Source organism: Micropterus dolomieu, linkage group LG09 (genome assembly GCF_021292245.1).
Source record: "Micropterus dolomieu isolate WLL.071019.BEF.003 ecotype Adirondacks linkage group LG09, ASM2129224v1, whole genome shotgun sequence".
In the NCBI taxonomy this organism is placed as follows: domain Eukaryota; kingdom Metazoa; phylum Chordata; class Actinopteri; order Centrarchiformes; family Centrarchidae; genus Micropterus; species Micropterus dolomieu.
The window spans coordinates 10,380,846-10,390,869 of NC_060158.1; positions in this window are offsets into that span (position 1 = coordinate 10,380,846).

A 10,024-nucleotide genomic window follows, 5' to 3' on the forward strand; every position below is an offset into this window, starting at 1 on the left:
TTATCACATTATGTGCTGTCCTGAAATGAGCATTATCTACAACAGTGGGTCTTTATTTGAGTTACTCTGCAATCTTGGCCAGCGGGCTGATTCTTTACTAGGAAAGTGAACTTGTTTATGAGCTTATAAGCGTGATTAATTTTCTCAGACATAAGTGCTTTACTCAGAATGCTAAGTGGCTGTGGTTGATGGGTCTGGATCAGCTTGTTGGAAAAGAGCCCTCAGTTGTACGTGTTTCTCATCCTTGTCTCTCAGCGATGACCTTGTGGCCAAAACACGCTGCGGTCCACATTGCCCGCTGGTTTCCATGGCTTTTACTGCTCTAGATGACTTGAGCACAGAGGGACATCTCATTTTCCTTTTGTCATTTCTTTCATACTCACTCTTCTCTTGTCTGCTCATTTTTTCTTTGCAGCTTCATTTGGCCGTCTCAGCTTGTAAATGTATCCCTTCCCGCGGAATCTCTTCACTTCCTCTTGCCTCCTCTCTTCTGCTCTCCTCTCCCACATTGTTCAAGCCACAGTTCCCACAAGTCCCAGGGCCACAGCTGTAGCTCGTTCCTGTCTCCCCCTGACCTCCCCATGTAGCACTGGAAAACAGCTGTTCCCTGTACACACACACACCAATCAGCCAAGTGCAACGCTCTGGGGGAAGCCCGCAGTAGGGGCAGTAGGTTTGCATTTTGGGTTCATCATCACAGTTACCACACATACACACTGACGTATGCGGTCTGACTTGAACAGGAAATCTCACCACTTTGCATTCAGACAAAGAGACACAAGCTTTATATCATAAAGTGAAGGTACACAGTTGCACTGACATAACCCCTGTTTTGCATACACATCTTCTCCGGACACACAGAAACAAGGACACAGTCACCACCAAGACCCTCGCTAAAAGGCTTAGTCCTCCCTTTTGTTCTTTAGGGTGGGGACCGGAGTGACCTTTGACCCGTGCACCATGGCCCCACCCAGCTTTGGGGCCTAAGTTCAGTCATATGAGACCAGGTTAGCCCTTTAGAGGTGTCGCATGGCAGAGATGTAGCGGTTGTTGCCGAAGGGGCCGTTCGCTGTGGTGACATAATAGCAAAGGAATGTAGACAGACAGCACAGACACAACAGAATACAGAGACAAGGTTATTGCCATATTATTAGATCAGTGTTTCTTTATTGAAGCTGCTCATATTTTTCATTAGGTTGGTATTTGTGATAATAATGCAGATTTTATATTGACATTTTAGTTATTTAGATCATAAATTAGCTGTTAGATTAGATTACAGCTGCTTCGTGTTAAGTTTTTCTGAATGTGAGGCTTTGCTGTTAGGCACAAAGGTGCTCTGAGCTGAACGCTAATGTCAGCAAGCTAACATTCTCACAGTGGCAAAGCTAACAGGCTGATGTTTTGCAGGTCTCTTTTGTTTGTTTTTGGTGTATGGTAAACATGTTAGCATTTGCTAATAAGTAGTAAACACAAAGTACCACAAAGCAAGGCTGGGAATGCCTTTAGTTTTGTTGCATTTGGACAAAAAAATATTCTGACAGGTCGCGGAGTCACCAAAGCTGATAGAATTCATCCTGAGGGGGACATGAATGTGTACCACATTTCTTGGTAATCCATCCAATAGTTGTTGAGACATTTCCCCCAAATCCGCCAATATGAACCTCATGGAGGCGCTAGAGGAAGAGTCAAGGTGATCACCAAAGGCATTTGGATTCATAATCTGGGGGCCATGGATGTCTGTGCAAAATATCAATGCAATCCATCAGATATTTGCTGAGATATTCCAGTCTGAACCAGAGTTGTGGACTAGCGGAACAGCAGGCTGACATTGCAGTCCATAGAGCCACACCACTGGCGTGGCTAATAAAAATTCAAATGATACCCACTCAGCCCTAGGCAAAACATTAGGACTTGCTTATTCAGTATTTTTAGATCTGACCATTCTCATACAATAATGACATACAGTCACTATTTCCCCCTATATTTGTTCTTGTCATTAAAGCCACAACATCAGCAAAGCAGCTCTACCTACACTGACTCTGCACACACACAAATGTGACGAGTCATGGGTCAGCACAGACAACCGCTACATGTCATCTCACATACAGATAAGCAGACAAATATGGACACACAGATACACACGGACGCATTGCAATAGCCTTTGCTGGTATGGAGGCTCGGGAGTGTTGGCTGAATTTGAATGTAGACCCCCAGCTGACATCTATCCATGATTAATGAGAGAGTCCGGGTTAAGTTTTGGCTCCTTAATGAATACAGTTTGAGAAGTTGAAGAGCCTATCAATATTTGACATGACTCTTGAATATGTTTGCATAATTAATGCAGGAATCTAAATTGAATCATAATTGCATCATGGTGCTCGTCCTCTTTCGGTCTCATTATTTTTCTTGTCCTTTGTATCCCACTCCCCATGATATTTCTCTCAAGACCAAATACCCCCCCCCCCCCCCCCCCCCCCCCCCCCCCCCGCTTTTTATTTTCACTATCATTTTCTCACACACACGCATCACACACACGCCATGCACACTCAAATGGGTGCTGACAGACAATCAATGTGATCTCAGGGTGTGACTGACACCTGGTACTGATGAACCCACTGGGTAGCGTATCGCTTTGCTTGTCTCTCTGCTCATGATTGACAGCTGTACCTCCTCTCTCTCTCACTCACCCACTCACACCCTGGGAGCGCTGACTGTCTCAGACATCACGCTGCTCTCCAGTGTCATGCGGTGCCGACATACTCTGTGTTTGATGCTTGTGTCAAACTCGCTCTCAAGTGTGTGTGTGTGTGTGTGTGTGTGTGTATGTGACAGAGAAAAAGAGAATTTTTGAAATACTGTAACTACAGGATATCTAAATAAAAGAGGCAAACTAAACCACACTATTTTGGCTGGGAGAAAGTGGACAATAGATAACCCGTCCTTTGGACATAGACATATATTTGGGACCTGGGTACAACAATGTGCGTGTAAACAATATTTTTTCCCTAGGAGGATTTTGGGAAGAGAGGCACTTCTTTTTTGGGCTGTTGCATTCTCGTCAGTCAAGGTCACGAGGTGCTTCACTGTTTCTGGCTATAAGTACCTAATATGTCATAGTTGTTGGTGGGGAAAACTTGAAAACAAAGGCAGTGCAATCTGAGTTTTTACCTCCATCGAATGGGGGAATGTGTAATGTAAAAAGATGCTTCAGTTGAAGTAACTATTTTGATCATCTATTAAGCCATTTTTCAAGCAAAAAGGCCAGCCATTCTCTTGTTCCAGCTTCCCATTTACAAAGTGTTTTTTTGTGTTGTATGATAATAAACTCAATATCTTGAGCTTTTGGAGTGTTGGTTGGCCGTGTGTTTGAAAAGCCGTGTGTATTCAAATTCCTGCAAAGCCAACATTTCAAAGGGGCAATCTTGACTGATGACAGTGCATATCTCCGTCCGCCTCCGTGTGCCCAGCCATCCATTTACTGTGATAGTTGTGGCACTGCTCTGGGTGGGTCCTTAGCATTCTCTGATTGGTGGTGTTGTGCTGAGGGACCCAGGTGGCTCCAGGACTGTTTGAATTTTTGATTTAGAGGTGTCCTCAGAGGGAATACATTAGAATGTGTTTGCGGACAAGAAATTAGATGCGATTATGTTTCCACTCACCTATTGGAGGAGAGTGGAACTGGTCTTTTGCCGGCAGATGCGACCCTGATAATGATCTGTGGTGCTTTGACAACAACAGGGTTAGTGTGTGTGCAGTGTGTGCATATTAACATGGATGCGAGAGTGAGAGTGTCTTGGTATGTGTGTGTGTGTGTGTGTGTTTATGTGAGTGTTTGCGAGAATGTTGATGTGCTGGTTTGTGTGAGTGAGTTTGTGTGAGAGAGTGTGTGGTATTTAGACTCTTTCAAGATTTTTGTCATGAAAGAGCCTGCAGCGACCGTAATGTGGATGGAACAAATGTAAGCATTCCCCTCAGATAAAAGGACATCTCGGTGAGGGGTAAATCCGGCCTCCTCTGCCCTCCTCATTTCAGTGGCTCTGATGACAAAATGTGTCAGTGTTTAAAAAGAGGCCGCCGCAGAGCATGTGCTGACATGTCTAAATCTGAGACTGTCTCACACATATGAATCTATACACACACACACACACACACACACACACACACACACACACACACACACACACACACACACACAAAGTAACATGCACAGTGTGGCGTCCCGAGGGCCATCTGGAAGTGCAGAGCAAGGCACAGCTGGTCTCCAGTGAACATCCACGGAGTCTGGACCCCTCATCTGCGAGATCACACAGTGAGGCGCCAATCACCGCAAAGTGTGTGTGTGCATGAGTGCTAGTGTGAAGCGTGAATGTCGCAGCCATCTAGCTTCCCATGAAAACAAATTCCCCAAATATTCCTGGATACGTGTGTGGAATAGGTGTTGTCTGGTTTGAAATCGACCTCACTTCCATCCACTGGAGAGTTAAGTGTGTGTGTGGGTGTGTGTGGGTGTGTAGCTGAGGACTACTGCGCAGACACTAAATGTAACTAAAAAAACTGCCTCCATCTGTTGGCGGTGGAAAAAATCCGAGAGGACAAATTGAAAAGATTGCAAGGATAAAAGCGTCATAGTGAATTAGTATCGCGGCAGGAAGACTTCTTGTTATCGGGGTATTTGTAAAATATTCAGGCTTACACGTGTGGGGGAGGTGGTGGGGGGGTGGGTGGGGGTAGCTGGAGGGAAGGAACAGGCTGCTGACTTGAACTGATTCAGAAGTTTCTGCAAGTGTGAGGCTGCATGTATTTGAGCACTATCTTTATTTAGTTTTTTTAGTTTGTGTGCACATGTTTTTTTTTATTTAGGATTATGTGGTTCACACCCGCCACCTGCAGCTATGCTTACTGCCCAACTCTCATTTGAATAATAATATGGATCCAGTACAGCTATGCAAACTAGCGTGACATCTTCGAAATTCCTTAAACCTGGGTTAGTTTTGAATTCAAGCTGCAACACTGAGTTACTGGGACTTTCCAAGCAATATCTGACAAGTACGGTTCATTTATTGGCAGCATGAAGAGACTTAAAATACATTTGCTTTGAAGGCTCCAGGTCACCAGCATAGAAAGACCCTATATCAAGTTGTACAAACATTTTCTCAAAGTACAATAACGGGGCTTTTGGTTCTTAGTTTGAAAACTGAAAGGGGGATTTTATGTTTCTGAGAATGTTCCAAGGGTTGTTATTCGACTGTAGCTGCTCTGTATTCACACAGGGTGAGAGTGAAAGAGAGCAAGAGAGAGAGAGCAAAAAAAGAATCACAGAGATATTACCTTGGACCTATCAGTCAGCGATTCCCCTCAAGAAATTGTTCTTGACAGGGCAGAAAGACCTGTCATATTAAGTCCTTGTTCAGATCTTATACCCGAATTTATCCGTGTTCTGCTGAAATCCATTCGAGATCGGCCTGGTATCAGAATACCTCTCAGATGCGTCTCTTGTGAACACTTGTGGTTGGCTTTCACTTCCCACCTCGTTATGCATATAGCCACATCTGCCACATCTGCTTCTGAGTGCTCACAATCAGAGTCAAAACACAAACTCTCTCTCTCTCTCTGCTCTTCTGATAGTTTTCTGATCTTCTGCCAGGGCTTATTTATGCTCCATTTGCAGGGATCGATATTGTTATTGTTGACACCTGTTGCTCATTGTTTCACACTTTCAGTGATGAAACCGGCATGTGCAGGAACGCATGCTTCCACTTATGCAGATGATGCTGACCAACATGTGGATGCGGTCTGCACAGTCAAATCCCAGTGCATCCGCAGTTTGTGTTGTTTGCGGCCACCTGTGACAGCAGCTGTTCACCTGTAATGCTGTCTCATCTGGCTAATAATGTTACGAAGTACATTACAAGTTGGATGTGTTTGCTTTAGTAATTAAAGTTGGTTGGTTTGATGGTTTTAGACTGCTCTCAGGTTGTCTTTACATTACAACTTGACTTGTTTGTGGAGTGTGATCTTTTATATTATTCTTATTGGTGATTTTTAACGCTGATGATACAATTTTGTGTTTGTTAACCCTGAATAAGTTATATATTTTTTGTGTTATTTGTCTGTAACTCATTCTTATTGTGGCCTGTCTAAACTAGCCTAAGACACTCTTCAACACAGTTTTTATCATCTCATCTAAGCTTTGCCAAAGGTTAAAGGTCAAATAAAGTATTTGTCTTTAATGGACTTGCTGCACCACATTTTTACATATCTCTTAAATGTGGCCAGCACCACCAGTCAAACCAGCCACCGTGACATCATTAGCTGTGTTTCAACCAAAGTATACCCCAGAACTAGGAACTTTTGGAGGAACTTACTGTTTTTCCACCGGAGGGACCAGGGTCTAAATGTAGTTCTGGGGTCTTCATTTTACTACCCCCCCCCTGCTGGGGGGGTAGTACTTTCTGAAAGTACTGGTACTTTGGGGGGGTGGGGCTTGCCTCGCAGTGAAATTCTGAATGGGCGAGTAGAGGCTACTGGCTTTAACTGGAGAATGTCTGCTGTTTTTCTACGACTGCTCGTCTCTTTTCCACCTTTGCTTGCAGACCAATAAATCAAAATCAACTGTCAAGCCACACAATTCTCGCCGATGTCCGCCTGAGATCGTACGTTGGCATTAAATATAGGTATTGGAAATAGCAGCCAGCGTGCAGCGGTGTGTTTATGCTAAATACTGGGTCCTGAGTTGCTGTTTTAAGTTAGTCAGGAGGTTTTTACACAGAGCCGAAGTCGGTCTCCTCTTCTCCAAAACAAGCGGAACATCTGATTAGAGCAGGTAATTAAGCTAGTTAAATATCACGTTCCTCCGACGCTCAGGCGACACAGACTGGATTGCTGGAAATGTTTTAATAACCTTCCAAACTGTTGCGGTTTTATTTTTGTGTTGCTTTCTCTGTGCTGGAGTTATTTTAAGAACTTGATGGTTTTATCCAGTTTGTTATCCACACAAGTCTTGCCGATGTCTGCCTGAAATCAAATGTCGGCATTAAATTTATAGCTGGCAAATAACAGCCAGCGTGCAGCGGTGTGTTTACAGTGAACAGCTGATGGAGTTACGCAAAATACTGGGTCCGAAGTTGTTGTTTTAAGTTTTCATTAGCCAGGAAGTTTCTACATAGAGTCGAAGTTAGGTCTCCTCTCCAAAACAAGCGGAACGGCTGATTACAGCAGGTCATTAAAGCTCGTTAAACATCCCGTTCTTCCAATGCAGGCGGACACAGATGTGAGTGCTGCAGCTGATCTAGGCTACAGCTTTGGCGGCTGGAAATGTTTTAATAACCTTCCAAACTTTCGCGATTTTATTTTTGTTTTGCTTTCTCTGTGCTGGAGTTATTTTAAGATCTTATCTTATCCAGGTTGTTTGGCTACTATTAAATGTGTAACAAACTTTATCTTGCGTTTCTTCATTATAGCTCCCACACTAAAAAGCTGCTTTAAGGGTCCAGCACAGCCTGTAGTTTTTCATTGTATCCCAGTCAAATCTGATGTTCATTTATAAATGTTGCTCAGTCAATGTTGCTACGCAGGACTATGACAGTGTTTGGGATTGGGCAGGAGAAACTCTTTACAGTCGTGTAAGCGGGTGTAATCAGATTGTCCCCTCGTGTGGACAGACCTCAGGGTCGTTTGACTACAGAAAGCCTGTTTGTTTGGCCAGGCGGACCTCTTGGTCGTTCCATGCTAGAATGCTAATTGGAACTAGCATAAGCTGGCTAATGAGCGCTAATTAGGCTAATGAATTAGTTGCAGACAGCAGGCATTATGGCAGCAGAGGCGGAGGAAGAAGGGGCAAAATGGACAGGCTCGCATCTGGATGCTGACATGCAGATACTGACACATACTCTTCCACATAGCTGCAGGGTAAAGAAGTATAGAGGGTAAAAGTTATGGGGGCGCACAAAGACTTAAACACACACACACATTCCAGTCACACGGTACTGATTCTTCTCTCAAGCTCATATCTGTCACTATACGCATGTGCGCACACATCATCTTCAAACACACACACACACACACTCTATCTCAGTTAGTCAGGAGGCAAAGATTACCCACAAGCTCCCTTAGCCTGCACATCTGTCGCACTCTCATGGGAACACAGACAACAATATGCTTCAACTTAGACTAGACGCTTATGTTTATGGGGAGCACGAGGCTCCTGTTTAATTACTGCTGGAATCTGTCCTTAGACTGTTTGGGAGTTATTTACCAGACAGATGAGCACTTCTGCAGCATGACATCCATGATGATAAATAGGTTTTATACTCTTTGATGTACAGTCACTACATCTTAAAGTTCATTTTATTTGCATGTGCAGAAGGACACAGTGAGATGAAACGAAAGCTTTCTTTGATCATAAATTAATCATTTGATTATTCAAAGTCTTTACTACAGGGTTTTTCTTTCTATTCTTTTTCACACACACAACCCCCACTACGATGCAGTACAAAAACTTCCCTGGATTTTGTTACAGTCTTCAGACCAGACCTCCAGACACCCATTCTTTCGCACACACTCTTGCAGACGCACACATACAGAAACCCACTGTGGAAGACAAAGAAATTAGTGAGAGAGTGGCAGAGCGAGACAGGAGAGAGGTCCAGGAGGCTAATGTAACAACAGTCTCAATAAGCAGTAAATTGGATCTCTTTCTCTCTGCTTCCTGGAAGACTCTCAGGCTAGCTGTGGTTTTATGTTTTCATCACCCTGAAGCTCCACATTCAGGCGCCTGCTGGGTGCCCACATGGCACCAGGAAGACCAGGTGGCAACCCGCCAAGTGTACATTTGGGAATCTGGGATACAAAGTACATTTACTCAATACTAAACACAGTTTCAGGTACTTTACTTGACTACTTTATACTTCTAGTTCCACAGGGAAATGTTGCACATTTTAGTCAAGACGTGTGTTTTTCTGCTCAAAAGTAAGCTGCAAATGTTAACTAGCATGCTAACAGTTGTAATGTTATAGCATTACTTACAAGGCCAAGCCTATCATTAGCTAACTACATTATTATGTGGGGTTATGGGAGCCATGATTCTACTATATCAGAGTTCAGAGTAACGTTAGCAGCTCTGTCCCCTCTTTATTTGGTTTTAATAAAAGTGTACACTCCAGCAACCCCAGCAAAATGTGTTACCTAATATAGCATTACAATTCCTAAACTCCTCATTTAGTCCTCATCCTCCATTTCCTCTTACACATATTGTTGGAAAGCAGACACAATAAAGACACCTCTTACATGGTTCTCATTTTAAAATGACTCAGCTATAAATATTAAAGTGAGCTGTAGATGAAAGTCTCAAGCCAACTCATGTAAATAGCTAGCTAGCCACAGGTGATAAAATCTGCCAGCGACAGCTGTCATTTTAGATTCCAAAAAATGTCAAAAAGGTCGTTGGATATGAGAAATGAGAGGCCTGCCTTTGTCTGTTTCTTTGGGGACTAAACCACTAGACCACTGTTTCTGAAAAAACTACCATTTTAATGGTATATCTGCCATCAGTATTATCATAAACTTCATATACAGTGGGGGAAAAAAGTATTTGACCCCTTGCTGATTTTGCAGGTTTGCCCACTTACAAAGAATGCAACAATCTACAATTTTAATCATATGTACATTCTAACAGTGAAAGACAGAATCCCAAAGAAAATTCCAGAAAATCACATCATATGAAATTATAAAAATTGATAACCATCTGATGAGGAAAAACAAGTATTTGACCCCCTACCAAACAGCAAGTATTCTGGCTCCTACAAGCCAGTTAGTCTTTCTTTAAGACACAGCCCCAATCCCAACCAATTATCTACATCAAATACACCTGTCTCACCTCGTTACCTGTATAAAAGACACCTGTCAACACCCAAACAACCAGCATCCAACATCACCACCATGGGCAAGACCAAAGAGCTTTCTACGGACATCAGGGACAAGATTGTTGATCTGCACAAGGCTGGGATGGGCTACAAGAGAATCGGAA